The 14222-nt window shown below is 42.6% G+C and overlaps 1 protein-coding gene across 4 annotated transcripts in view; it reads right to left on the bottom strand.

Annotated features, from left to right (window-relative positions):
• The window catches only part of PARD6B (par-6 family cell polarity regulator beta), a 62930-nt gene that overhangs the window by 26059 nt on the left and 22649 nt on the right, over positions 1-14222 (bottom strand). For 3 of the 4 annotated variants that reach the window (XR_007380234.1, XR_007380236.1, XR_007380235.1), the window contains exons 2-3: positions 8306-8363; positions 6306-6442 (exon numbers count right to left, since the gene is read on the bottom strand). The gene's annotated coding sequence lies outside the window, so the exon portion shown is untranslated. Of the gene's footprint in view, positions 1-6305; positions 6443-8305; positions 8364-11739; positions 11850-14222 lie in introns of those variants that run through there. The other variant, XR_007380233.1, reaches the window with a different exon arrangement.

Raw genomic sequence — 14222 nt, 5'->3', positions numbered from 1 at the left:
AGATCTCCTCAAAGCCTTCTCTTCTCCAGGATGACGAGCTTCAGCTCTCTCAGCCAGTCCTCACAGGAGAACTGCTGCAGCCCTCTGAGCCTCTCTGTGGCCCTCCTCTGGACCTGCTCCAACAGCTCCATGTCCTTTTGTGCTGGGGGCTCCACAACTGGATGCAGTGCTCCAGGTGGGGTCTCACAAGAGCAGTTGAGGGGCTGAATCACCTCCCTGTCCCTGCTGGTCATGCTTCTCTTAATGCAACCCAGGATACAGCTGGCATATTTCGCATCCTATTTAACAGTTTCTATTCATACTTCCAAAGCATGCATGCAAGCAGACCACACAGAAATATGTTGCTTGATTTGCTATATAAACGTTGCTTTCTCAAATTCTTGCCTAAGACTCAAAAGCGTTAGACAGAAATAGAGTCATAAACTATATGATTAAAACACGGAGCTGCTATGAAGCATGGTATTACTGCAGTGCTCCAAGCATCAACGATGTAAAAGAAAAGACTGCAGTACTGCTATTTGCTATTGTTCTTTCTGCCTCTTTTCAGGTCCATATCCATGGCAAAAATGCAAAAACCCACAAGGTCAGTGTCTAGAAACCTCATGCTTTCCTCAACTGCTCCTAAAGGATCTCTTTACTGCTTAACCTCAGCACATACCATCAAATATCTCAAGTGGAACAAATTCATTAACTTGTAAACACTACTTAACTAGCTGAACGCCAGTGACAGAAACCTAGCACACTGTTAGATCAATCCGAGCAGGCACTGCGTTTCATGTGTTAATACTGCCATCTGCTCAGTTGCATTTTTTACCACAAGGAAAAAAAAAGCGACTGCTGAGTAAAGACACTTCAAAAAAATAGAAACAGGAGCAACTTGGCCTCACTTAGCCATAAACTATGGGTTCATTTTTTATTCTTTTTAGACACACACATGCACATTTTATTCAAAGCAGAAAAAATAATTAAAATAGTCTTTTAAGTCATTGATTTTTATATCTATGCTTGGAAATTTTAAAGATAAAGAAAAAAGGAAGTGCCTGTGCACGTTTGTTACTCCAGACAGGAAGAAATTAGCCTGGGGGAGAAACAGTTTGTAAAAGAGCTGGGGGAAGGGAAATATGCTGGGAGATGAGTGCATAAGGAACCAATGTGCGTGTGCATTTGTGTTGGAGGCCCTGGAAGAAAATATTCATCACCACGGCTCCTAGAGGCTCCAGCACAGCAAAGCACCTTTCCTGCAACACAACCATTACACAGACAGAACTTCCTGCCAGCCACAAAAAATGGCCCAGTCAGACTGGGACGGCAGACAGAATATCTCCCCACCTTGTGAAATACTTAGTGAAGATTGGAAATCAACTATAAAGAAGTCCTAATTCATTATCGCCTCAAAAATGAAGGCAATCAACATCTTACCCTAAAAGTTAGGCCTATGACCTAGCGGATTCTAAGACATAATAGCAAGCATTGTTTCTATTTTGGCCAGAATGGTATTTCATCTGACATTCAGGGTAGTGAATGCAGTATTCCTAGCAATACTCCTGAAGAGCATCAGGCATTTCAGTTATACGAGGGGAAATGAATTCTCTATGGCATGAGATCATCAAGGAATAAACATTTCTGAAGCTACGTACCATGAGGTTCTGATTAGCTATTGCCAAGAAAAACAAAGCAAAACAAAAACACAGCAGATCTGCGTTTGTGCCTTTTAAAACTGTCATGTTTCAAATGGGTGCTTGTAAGGAAAATATCCAATGGGTACTCAGGTGCACGGCACCTGCCATTAGCATGCTGCACTGAGGAGCAGCAGCAGGGCAGTGGTTATTGTTCTGAGCCGGATGAGCAAATTCCAAAGCAGGCTCCCCTGCAGAATCGACTGGGGAGAGACGTACGTGTGGTGATGGTTCTTGAAATGGAAACCTATTGATTGGAAAATGGACAAAACCTTTTCACAAATGTCACTCACTGCACAGCAGCTGTGCATGAACACTGGCTTCTGTGTATATCCCCAGTTATAATGTTAAAGTCAGTGCGTGAAACTTGAACTCTTGACTTTTGGCTAAATACCCATGTCATCCATTTCCCAGTTCCAGTCCCCAGAACCATTTTACCCTCACAAAACCACCTCCTTGTGCCCACTGTTCACCTGGTGTTTACCCAACGAGTGCTTTGTGCCCAGAACTACCGTCAATCATGCACTTTGAGATGGAGCACTGATTCCAGTAAAGCCGCATAGACCTTGCTATAAATTACCAATTTATTTTAGAGAAGAGTGCCTGTTTACAACAGAAAATCATTTACGATGCCTATTTTTTTGCTGTGTGCAGAATTAACAGTAGGAACAAAATAAAGACAAAATTTTCCTTTTGTCACACCGAGAGTGCGATTTCTAGAGCCATTTCTCTGAAGAGGCACCATTACAAAAGCATGCATTATTCGGCTACAGAAAGAAGTGGAGAAGCATACATACCATGCTGTGGAGATAATAAGCCACAGAAATACGGTACAAAAAAGTTCCCAACAAGCTCACCACAACTATGGCTGGCAAGAACATAATTTCTCAGTGGAGTAAAATGCATCTGAGATATTTAACCCTAACATCATGCAGTCTGCTCCATCTCAGCTGGTGTTTAAACTGTAGCTGGTAGAGCTTAAACTGAGAAAAACAGTACTACCTCAGAAATGCAGGAAGGGGGAAGACAGCCATTCCTTGTTCAGAAGAGAATGATTTCAAAATTTTGCAAAACAAACTTCATTTCTATTAACACAAGGATATAAATGGCACACTTGTAACAAAGTGGGATGTGTGAAAAATTCAAAGAAGTGACTCAGCTGTACTTCCACAACATGCTGCTCCAATGCCTGAGGACATTCTTGCTAGGAATACCTCAGCCATGTTTTAGCTTTCTGTATTTCATTGCTTTTGTTTCTTTAATCGATGGCAGCACAGCACAGGTTTATGAACAGGAACCCTGAGACACCTAAATAATTGTTATTTTTCATGCATTGTTCTGTACCAATGAGTGCACACAGTCCCGTTTAACAATGGATATAATGGCCCAGAGCTGCATTTGGAAGACAGAAAGACATGACAGATTTTCTTTGTACTTGCAAGATATCCTGTATTGTCCCAAGACCACGGGCCAGAACAGAGCTGCAATGTGTAACATGCAAATGCTTAAATCCATAGCAGTCACTGCATGCTGCATTCCTTACAGCAGCGGCCAAGAGAAATGTAAGAAAAAAGCAGGGTGGAGAGGCATTCACCACTTACTTCTCCAGCACCAGCTAATATCTTTTCTGTAACTAATCCACTTTAACACTGCACGTCTCTGCTTTGTAAAACACTCTGAAGCACTAACGTAGGTGGCCTTCTGAAAAATCAAGCTTTTCCTAACTGTTCTTTTCATTCACTTGATCTCTACTGAAATTCTGCAACAGGAATTAGCTGTTACTTGCAAAACATAACTGATTTTTTGCACTATGAAATACAATTTTGGAAGTACATACCAGCCCTCTGTTCTCTGTACGCTTCTCAGACTCAGTTTTGAATACTTGCCAAGATTATCAGCTAGTGATACTAGCTAGAAGGAGTACTTCTGGTTTTAAAAAAACGCCAGTTATCAAAAGATGTGTGAAAAAAGAGTGGAAGAGTTACTGACATTCAGTTTTGTTCCATTGGAAAAGATACTAGGTATTTTCTTTTCCCCAAAAATTAAACGTGCTATAGTTTTCTAAAATAGGTTTCCTGTACTTTCTGTAAGACTGCTGAAACCCATTCAGCCAGGGCACACGTAAAATCTTTGGACAAAAGATTTGGTACCACAGTTTCACTCACGCAGAGTTCAAGCTTTACGGGAGAAAGGCTTTTCTTCCACAGATCTGCAAACTTCACAGGAGAAAGTTATTTCCTCAGTTCTGCTCCCTCAGGAGGAGTTATATTCTTATAATCTGTCAGACCTACAGTCATATTTGTAATTTATATTTAGTAAAAGGTCATTTCTTTTCAGACCACCCCTGGCTATTCCTAACACAGAATGAATTCGCATTACTCACTTTTCACCCACAGTGTTGACACTTCTCCCATTGCTCCCCGGCACTGGAAGTCTGTGTGAAACAACCTGAATACCCAAACACATTCAAAGATCTAAAAAACCCAATATTCTGCAGCATCTTGAAATATAATGGCAAAACAGCAAGAGGGGGATTTTTCTGGTACTTGAAATAGCACACATTTAATTAAAAGAGGAAAAAAAATTAACTGCTCAGAGAGTGCAGCTCTCAAGTACTTATACCAAGTCTGATCAAAAAGGCTACAGAAAGAAGCTGCACAAGTTGGATGCTGTCATTTCAGAACAAGATAAATTCACCCACAAAAATGGACAGCCCTGATTTTTAAATGGTAAAAAGTGCTTGAGGGGCATCTCTGCAACGGTGTCCTGCAAAACAGAGGAAAGAGGATAGACAGCTACACAGACACAGAGCTGAGAGTACAGAAACTTCTGCAGTTGGCAGAGATCTTATGTTTCAGGCAACAGACAAACCTACATGAAAGCAGCTGCAGAAATTCTAACTCCACTTATGTCCTTAAATAATTCAGTCCTTCCTCCACACTTCTAGAAGTGAACAATTCCTTACCACACAGAGCACTGCCATCAGAGGCAGAATTTACAGCGAGAGCCACAGTGTAAAATTTGTTAATAAGCAGCTGTGCTGCATCATTCATTCAAAGGTCCATGTAGCCAAACAATTCCACTTAAGTGATGACCAACTGAACAGTCTGACAAAGGAAACGTTTTAAGAGTAATTACACCAACTTATTTCCAAGAGACTGAAGAATTGGTATCTATCTATCTATATATATATAAATCTCAATTGTTGGACTACTATCTATGAATGCCTTATCACTTTGGGAACATAACACCCTGGGAATGTAAGTGCCTGGGCATGTTAATACATCTCATTAAGTAAGTACCTTCCTCTCTATTTTTTATATGCTGAGCTTGCTTGCTGGTAATTTCTTAAGAAGATTGTATTCTTGAAATACGTCAGGGAGTGAATAATCCTTCTCAATTCACCTGCTCCACATACAGAATGACTTCACAAACCAAACCTTTACCTTTACCCTGTCTTGTTCTTCCTCAGGCTAAATCTTGTCTGTTCAGATTTCTGCAGGGGAACTTTTCTCATTTGTGCTCATCCTAGTTATCCCTCTCACAGCATTTTCCCACTGCACTACACTTCAGGAGGGAGAGCACAAGAGCAGTACAGTGTGAAGCTACACCATTCGCTGTCTATTTTTCTGTTTTGTTCACTAACACTATCATTCCAAGATGCCTGCAAGCACAAATATACAATCACATAGTATTTTGAAAATGCACTTAGTAAGGACAAAAATATGTATTAAAAAGATTATACTGTCTTCCAGCATTAATCAAGCCAGCATCTGAATTAATAGCCTGGCCTTCTCCACTTCTTTCCTGGTATCCCAGTTATACAACATTATTTGAATAGGCAAACAAACCTTGCAAAACTTTCAGCTTTGATGCATTTCCCTGACTGGGTATCTGAGGTGGGCTTGACATGTTTGCAAAGTTTTAGGAAGCAAAAGTAAGAAAATTGAAAGAACAAAATTAAAGAACAATATCTGCTGTTTAGCTCTTTTAAGAATCTCAAATGCCTCCGTAAGTTACAGCAGAAATTTTAAATCGGCACAGATTGCCATGGTTTCAGAGACATCTTTTCCCACTGCTACGAAAATCTTACCAATTTTGACTAAGTTACACTCTTGAATGTGTACATATTAACCGAGGTTAAAGATTCACGGAGTTTGACAGCTGAATTACCCAAAGAACACATCAGTACGTCCCGTGTCCTTTCCATGGCTGTTAACAAGACTGCATATTCACGATGTTCATCACACACCTAAGGTACGTCCTGGACCTGCAGAAAATGAACTAGCCTTCTGCAACTGAAATTAACACCAAACAAAAATTTGGATTGGTTCAGCTGCTCCTACAGCTGATAGCTGTGTATTGTTGCCTGCCCAGTGTTATGCATACCAGCGTAACGCTACAGCATTTCCGAAGGGGAAAAACAACACAACACACCCATAATGGCCACTGCTAAATTTCACCGAAACAATCTGCTTTTTAAAAATCCCCTTTACAAACACAAACCATGGGTAGTTCTTTTACATCACTTTCAATTAATAATCAGATCTTCTGTAAAGCCACATTAGATCTAGAAAGGGAATTTACAGCTCTTCCTCATCTGCTGAAAGCAATTTTAAAAATACTCACGTTTTTAAAGATGGAATAGCTGCACATCAAAACAACTGGCAAATTGTATTAAAAAGGCACCTTGGCTCCTCTCCACTTCAGGCACTTCCTCTTCTAGGAAGGAAATGTGGTGTACAACTGTTCTAATGCCTGTGGAGCTGTGGAGAGAGGAAAAAACGCTTATGAAAATTAAAAGCACATGTGCTGAGTTTCAACATTATCCTAAATAGGCACTAGAAGTCAGAGAAGGTTTACCAAGATTTCAGAATGCACTACTGCTAACGTAAGTAACAAGGGACACATGTTCAGAGGTAGAGTACAGACATTTACAGCCATCAAAAGAACCACCTGTCATGATCTAAAGCTGAATTTTCTCCTTTTCTAAGGGTCCAGTTTTGTATGCTGAAGAGTGTCCATAGTGTCTAAAGGTCCAGTAACAGCTCAGCAGTGAGGTGGAAGGGCCCTCAGAAGCCACACAGTTACGGCTGCTTCTGATGGGAGGGACCACAGGGGTAGGAGGGAAGTGACAGCAGTGAAAAAGGTGAAAGTAGATGGCTTAAGCTCCAAAAAGAACACACAACAATCGAGTTCAGTTTCAGTTGAAATTTGAGCCATAAAGGAAAGCCTGCTAGCGAAAAACAGAGCATTTGTTTGCAAGAATACAAAAGAATTTTGATACTCTCTACTAGCAGCTAAGTTGTTGGGACTTTCAGGGACTTTTTTTTTTAATGTTTTGTTTGTTTGTTTGTTTGTTCTGAGATAGAGAGGCTGAGCGTTGCACATTCTAGGGGTAAGGTGAGGCTTAGCAGGTAAATCAGTTGCACAAATTGTATCAGTGGCAATTTCAAAACTAAAACCCAGCAGATTCTCATCCTTTTAACCTTTACACAGCAGTTTCTCCCTTTCCTACTCCTGAGAGTACAAACTAATTTCTCCTTTTAAAATCCCTATGGATGCTGGGTTTTAAATTCAAAGTTCTAATTAAAATATTATCTACTGCTTAAATTACCTATTTAGTCTTGTGCTCTCAGATTATTGCCATTACAGATGATAATGCTTGGGGAAAAAAATGATTTCTAGTCAATCATCATATCAGTTTTGTCTGATGACACAGAAAGCCTCTCAACAAAATGCTGCTGCATCTTTCGAGGGTAACCTGTAGCCCAGCACAAAGACTTCTGCTTTCTTCATATTCCAAATTATGATGCCCCTATCACTGTATTAAGGGAATGGGGTGAGGGGTCAGGAAGGGTGTTCTTCCCTTCTCTGTATTAGAAGGAGGGGAAAAAATGAATAAGGAGCTCTGTTGCTTACTATACTTCGGTGATAAGTAATTGCTTAGCTTTAATTTCCATTCCCTGTTCTGAGATCCAACATAAGTACACGTTGCAGTAGAGTTAAACTGTTAAGTGCTATTTCTTACACTGAGGTATTCACTTCTGAAAATTAGGCAGGTTACAATTGACTCACTTTTGTTCCAAATTGCCTTACCTCTGTTTCCTGCCCTTCACCGTTCTCCCCATGCTGTACACCATAAAATATGAAGCATTTTAATAAATGCCAACTTTTCTTTGAAAGCAAAAATGCACTGCATTTAAAGAAAACTTCCTGAAAGCAAAGTCAGTGCACTGTCCTTCCCACAGTTATAAACATCACCAGAGGATATTAACTCATAGAAGAGCTTAAGGCTTAAGAGATATCTGTCTGGAATTAATGCCACAAACACTCAGTTTCTCTCACTTCTGAGTCAGTTAAAATTACACAATTTTCCTCATCGGGTTTTAATTATGTTCTTCCTTGAGGCAAACTTGCCCTCAGTTGACACAAATGTTAACATACTACTTTAAAACAAACATAAAATCTAAGACAATATAGAGCTCTAAATTTGTCAGTGCTCCATATAAATACTTAGACAGTTAACCTATAAAGCACGCAGAAAGGAGGATGTAAACTTTACAATTAACAAACCTCTGATTAATCAATTTTGGCATAGAGGCACAGACACGGTTCATTTCCCTCACCTTGTCTTTAATGAGTGGAATGCTCTCATCCAGAATCTCTGATCTATCATCTTCTAACCTGCATTAAAAGAGAGAAGTACCTCAGATGAGGACGAATCTTGAAGATAAACTCTTCTTTTTTTTCTTTTCCACACGACTATTTCAAAGTACCTCTATCACTTCTGTTCAAAAAGATAGCACAGGGGCCCTTTTGCGACTGTGCTGTAAAGTAGAGTCTTGGGAAATTACTTAATTTCCAAGCAATCAATGAGACAACAAAATAACCAACAGCAGGTAACTTCCACATAAAAAATTGCAACCAGACCCTTCCCTCTCCTTCCCCAGATTTCCACACTCCTCCCAAGAGACCTTTCACCTTCTGTTGCAAAATACCGTAGAGAAAAGGAGTTTTGAATTTAAAATGAAAACTACCTCTCATCCTCCATGCTTTGATTGTAGTGGAGAACAGCTAATTCATACTTAGCGATCGATCAGTTTTTGGAAAGGATTTGACAGAGCCTATGGCAAATGATCCTAATTCAGGAACAGTAAGAAGGTCAGTCGCCAATGGACAAGAGGTAAAAGACCACTTACACCTAAATAATACAACTCAACCTGCAACCCACCAGCGCTAACAGCAAAACAAAGGAAGGCTGCCATGGGTCACGCTTTGATTGCACCACCTCTAGCATCTGCCGGGGCTCAGGACAGCAGGACTTCTCTCACAAAACGCAGTAACCACATCAACTCACCTTTCTAGAAAGTGCCTTGATCCAAGAACAGTGGTATTACCTTTTTGCTGCCTGACACAACCAAGCTTGCTTTTGATATCCATATGAGGAGGAAAAAAATGGATAGGACAAGAGCTGGGCAATACTTTATGAGTTCTGATGGGCATTAAAAAGTTCTAACGACGTTTACATGACTTTTTTCTTTCTTTGTCTCTCCTTTCTTCTTATAAAAACTTGTAGTTTCTAAAAGCTTAGGATGGACAATGCCACACATAAAATGACTCGTGGTAAGATTTTACGGCATTTTTATTACCCGTACATGCAGATCACGTGTTTTAATAGAGCTATAAGCATTCTGTGATAGCAAATCAGACATTTCAAAGTAGTAATAGCTTTCTATTGTAAACAAACCAACAGTATTTCTGTCCTACTGGTCTCAGCACTACATACACCCAGCAGTGGCACAACTGCACACACACACAGTGCTATCTGTACAGTATCTACTTCATTTCCAATAGAAAACGGGCACTGACAATTGGGTAGAATGCTTGAATGGAGTCACAGAGGAAAACAGCCTCTAACCCCAAACCTATATCATACAGTAATGTGAAAAACAGATTGGTGACCTAAGGTGAAGTTTACACTCCAATGAACTACCTCAGATTAAAATTGGGGCCTTTACTTCCCAAAGGAAAGGAAGCAAGCCAACAACTCGAAAAGGATTAGGGAAAAGCCATTCTTACAGCTCAGTGCTCGGTAACTTCTGTAAACACAGCCGTAGTTCGGGACACGTCAGAAAAAGGAGATGCACAGATTCAGTACAAAAGCCATCAACACAACCAGGTCACAGAAGACATGGAACAAATCTAAACCGCCTTTCTTTCAGAGTAAAAGCAAACAACCAGCACAAGACAAAGGAGAGTAGATTTTTCAGCAAGCAGCCTGTGATGAAAGGAAATGACATGCAAATATGATTCAGTAAGAGTCATTCTGCAGCAGTCTGCAGAACCACAGCGACAGAGGAGTTCAACAGGAGTCGGTACATGACAAAGGGAAATGATCCTCTTGGTACAGCAGCCTCTGGTAAGGCACGGAAAGCAGGAGTGGCCTGAAACCCCACTATAAATTAAGATCAGTTTCTCCCTGTGCAATTGTTTCACTTTATCTTACTGAAGACCTTGCTGAGTGCTCAGCACAAGCACCAGAGCGGAGCAGACCATGGGGAAAACAAACAAAAAAATAAAAATCACCATCAACCAAATCCATTCCTCTTAGTAGTTTTTACTATGCCAATTTGAGGAGGGGGTGAGGAGCAAAGGTCTGACTGAACCTGTCTTCTAACAATTCAAGTCAGCAAGACAAAGCCCAAGGAGGCAGCAGCACAAAGAGGGCAGTCAGGAAACAGCCCAGCCAGTGTGAGTGATGAATTAGGACACAAACCAGGAGCAGCCCGTTGCATGTAGGGCAGCAAGACCTGGTTGCTGCATACACTGCAGTTCAAGCTGCACTATTAAGCACACGTTCTTGATCTTTTGTATTTTATAATTTTTTTTTTAATAGCTAGCTATTTTAAAGATACTGTGCAAATTCTAGTTGTGACTAGACAACCAAAGACCAGACTATTGCTATTCACAACAGTTGGAATCAATTCAAACACTGTGTTGTATTAATCAGATTCTGCTGTTGTATTAATCAGATTCCCAAATACTACTTGGTATGCTGCTGAAAGGAATCTGACATTGCGGATACTGGATAGAAAGGCAAAAAAATCAGCACACCTACGGCAGTACTTTGATGTTCCAGATAAGGCTAATGATCTGCATACTAGATAATTATTCTCAGCTTGCAGGTTGTGGCAAGATGTTGTAATGGGCAAAGCAAAGAGTGCATTGAAACTAGGCTAATATTTTCTGTAGAGGCAATTGGCAACAGAAGTCATCTCACAGCAGGTAAAAAGCTCTCTGGGTCCCTGTGAACAAGCTAACCATCTTCCATACAGAGAGCCAACAATGCCTGATTGATTGAAAAACAATCATAAAGGGACACATAAAGACTTCGCCTAGGCTACAAAACAGAAAAACTGAGTTAATGAACTTAACAGTAAATCAGACAGCATGTAATCAATAGCGAAGAACTATGTGTTCAAACCACTGACTTTGAGCAGCTGACGTCATACCACTGTAGCAACCACTATCTTGCAGGAATGAAGTTAAAAAATTTTGGACATGAAACTTGTCTCCTGTATTCTGCACTTCTCAGAGGCAGAACCGTGCCTGTTCTGTGAAGAGCAGACAAGGGGCAGACATGGCAGCAGCCAACACCTGAGGAACTTCAACCAAAACAGCTCCTGGATAAAAAGACCCTGAGGAAACGTTTCACTTCTTGCTCTTTGAAATGAATTTGACGCTTCATGGCAATTAGCAATCACCGTAGTTGACAGTGACACATACTCGAAGGCAGAGAAGAAAGACATGGTAAGCAGTAACACAGGGAAATGCCAAAGTTGCATTCATTCTTTGATGCAAGCACCAAAGCCAAGCAACCTTCAGACAGAACCACTTTCCGCCAGGGTCAGCAAGCAGCAATGCGCCCCTCCTGCCCACGTGCTCTGCCGCGAGCAGGAAGGCACAGACAACGGACAAGGAAGCGGAGCGCCGCAAACATTACCGAGCACACCAGACGGAATCCCACCATTAATTAGCGCTCCCCCAACAGTTATCCCACCTGCACCAGGCCCTCGGGCCCAAGGGCACTCGGCAGCTCGCACACGCAAACCCCGCCCTCGCGCCACGCCGGCCCGGGCCGCCCAGCAGCGCACGAGGGGCAGGGCGGAACCAAAGGGGCCGGGACAAATGGAGGGGCGGGGCCTCGCGGCCGCGCACTCAGCAGCGCCGCCTGGTGGTCGCCGCGCCCCTCCGCAGCCCTGCCCGAGGCGGCCGCGCCGGCAAGATGGCCGCCCTGCGCGGCGTCACGGGCCTGGAGGCGACATGGCCTCCAGCGCGCGCCGCGGCGTCCGCCGCCTCCGGAGGCCGGCACAGCGCTCCGCACGGCCCAGCGGCTTTCTGTACCGCCGTGATCCGCCGGGGAGAGAGCAGAGAGCCCCGGGGGCATCAGGCCGCGAGAACATGCCTGAGGTATCCCTAGCGGCGGGCGGTGCGCCTGGCCGTGCCGAGGCAGAAATTAGAACAAAAACAAATAACAGTTACTTACAGAAGTCATTCTGATGTTACAGCTCACAATATTCACTCTTATGGCCAACCCTCCCCATCAGAAGATAAACATGAGACGTGCGCAGGGATGGTGCAACTGCAGCAGAGCCGAAGCATGCTGAAGAGTTGGACGGCTGCCCCCCAAAGCGCCTTTCAACGCGATCAGTTCCATCCTTGTGATTTTGAAGTAATTCACGCTAATGATGTGAGAGGACGTGGAGTCACCACCCTCAGCACATACCAACACTTGGCCATCACACTCAGATTTCTCTACAAAAAGATCTTCCCCCAGCTGAAGGTTTCTCACTACCACCTGCTAACGCTGGTGCCCCAGGCAATGGGGTGCTGTAGGGATGCACGACTCCAGCATGGATTTCTGGGTTACAGTGCATGGTGGTCACAGCTGTGAACACTGCCAGCACAGAGGACAGCGATTCCAGAAGCAGAAAGGACGAACTGTCATATCACAAAGAAAGGGAACAAAAGATCCTTCAGCACGTGGAAGAGGTTCTGCCTGTTTTCAGAAGGGTGAACACATGCTCCTGTGTAAGACACAGCATGGCTGAGGACATAAACCTATTTGCTGGAATGCAGATATGAGCACTGTCTGTGTGCTGAGCAGCAGGAATGTGATCCAACATGGCCCAAAAGCTGTGCAACCATCTGGAGCAGCACTGAGCTAAGATTTGTGTGTCGGTATCAGAGGAATGGTGAGCAGCTGGAGGTTCTGCATCTGCTCAGTGGCCACACCTGACAGCCCACTGATGGTCCTTATGTCTAACCGAGCTCTGTGAGAAGTCTTCAGCAGCATGAGCCTTTACATTCACAGTGCAATTTCACTTAGACAAGACATAAAACATATCCACAAAGGGTTCCCAGCCCCTTCTGGGTGTGCACATCTAGACAGAAGAAACCTCAGGACACGTTACACTGCACAGGTTTATCAAAGAGATCCATGGCTGCTATAAATCAATGCATGGATTTCAGTAGTGCTAACACGAGTTTACATCCCCAAACAATCTGTTCCATGTCTGCCTCAGGTAAAGATTTCTCTGTGGAAAATCTGTTGTCCTTCTGCTACTCCTTTGCATGCTTAAATAAAGGACCAGAATTTCCACATCTACTTCCCCCTCAGAATGAAAGAGCGCTCCTTTATGCCACTGCACACAGGCTAGCTCTGGAAAGATCACTGCTAAGCAACAGAAAAATACATTCTTTTCATGTAAGAAAGATCCCAGTCACTTCATGTTGCTAAAAGCCACATTTAATTTGTGAAAGAAACATGGAAGCACTGAGCCTGATTTCTTGCAGTCTTCGTAAGGCAGAAAAACATAACTGCTAGCTTTTCTGCTAAATGTAATTTAGAGCAGTGCAACCTTAGTGGTGGTGCATACATCAGATAGGCTGCAGAACAATCCTATCAAACAGACGTTTCTTGGCAGGTCTGTGCACTGTCAGCTTCACAGGCCCAAAGCCGCTGATCCAGCCACATGCTACTAGCAGAGTTGGCTTAAAGAGGCAGTTCAAAACTGATATAAAGCTTACAGCTTTGAAACGACTGTTTAACAGTAGCTACCACAAACTGCAGAACTGCAAAATGAAGATAAATTCCAATAATTTACTTGAGAATGCATGAAAGAAACATCCACAGAAAGAACTTGCATTAGCTGTACAGGTTACTGTCCTGTTCTCAGCAGAATGAATCAGAGAAGTATCTTGAGTTGAAAATGAAACTAGCCATTACTTTCTTTGTCAAATCGCATTAGCTCAGATTAGTTGTTTCAGTCAGATCATTACATCGCCACGCTAGGACCAGTACTGACAAAGCCAACAAGTAGTGAGGGGAAGAGCAAAGCTGCTGGGCCTTTCCATAGCAGCTTATCCTAAAGCCTCAGCCAAAGGCTCAACAGCACCACTTCCAGAGGGCATTTCAGCGTTCCCCTTTATTCATTGTTGATTCCCCACTTAAAACCATAACTTCCTTCTGTAATTAGGGGG

Source organism: Lagopus muta, chromosome 16, assembly GCF_023343835.1.
Source record: "Lagopus muta isolate bLagMut1 chromosome 16, bLagMut1 primary, whole genome shotgun sequence".
NCBI classification, from domain to species: domain Eukaryota; kingdom Metazoa; phylum Chordata; class Aves; order Galliformes; family Phasianidae; genus Lagopus; species Lagopus muta.
Note: the sequence above shows the minus strand (reverse complement) of the source record. Positions and strands in the feature narration are given on the sequence as shown.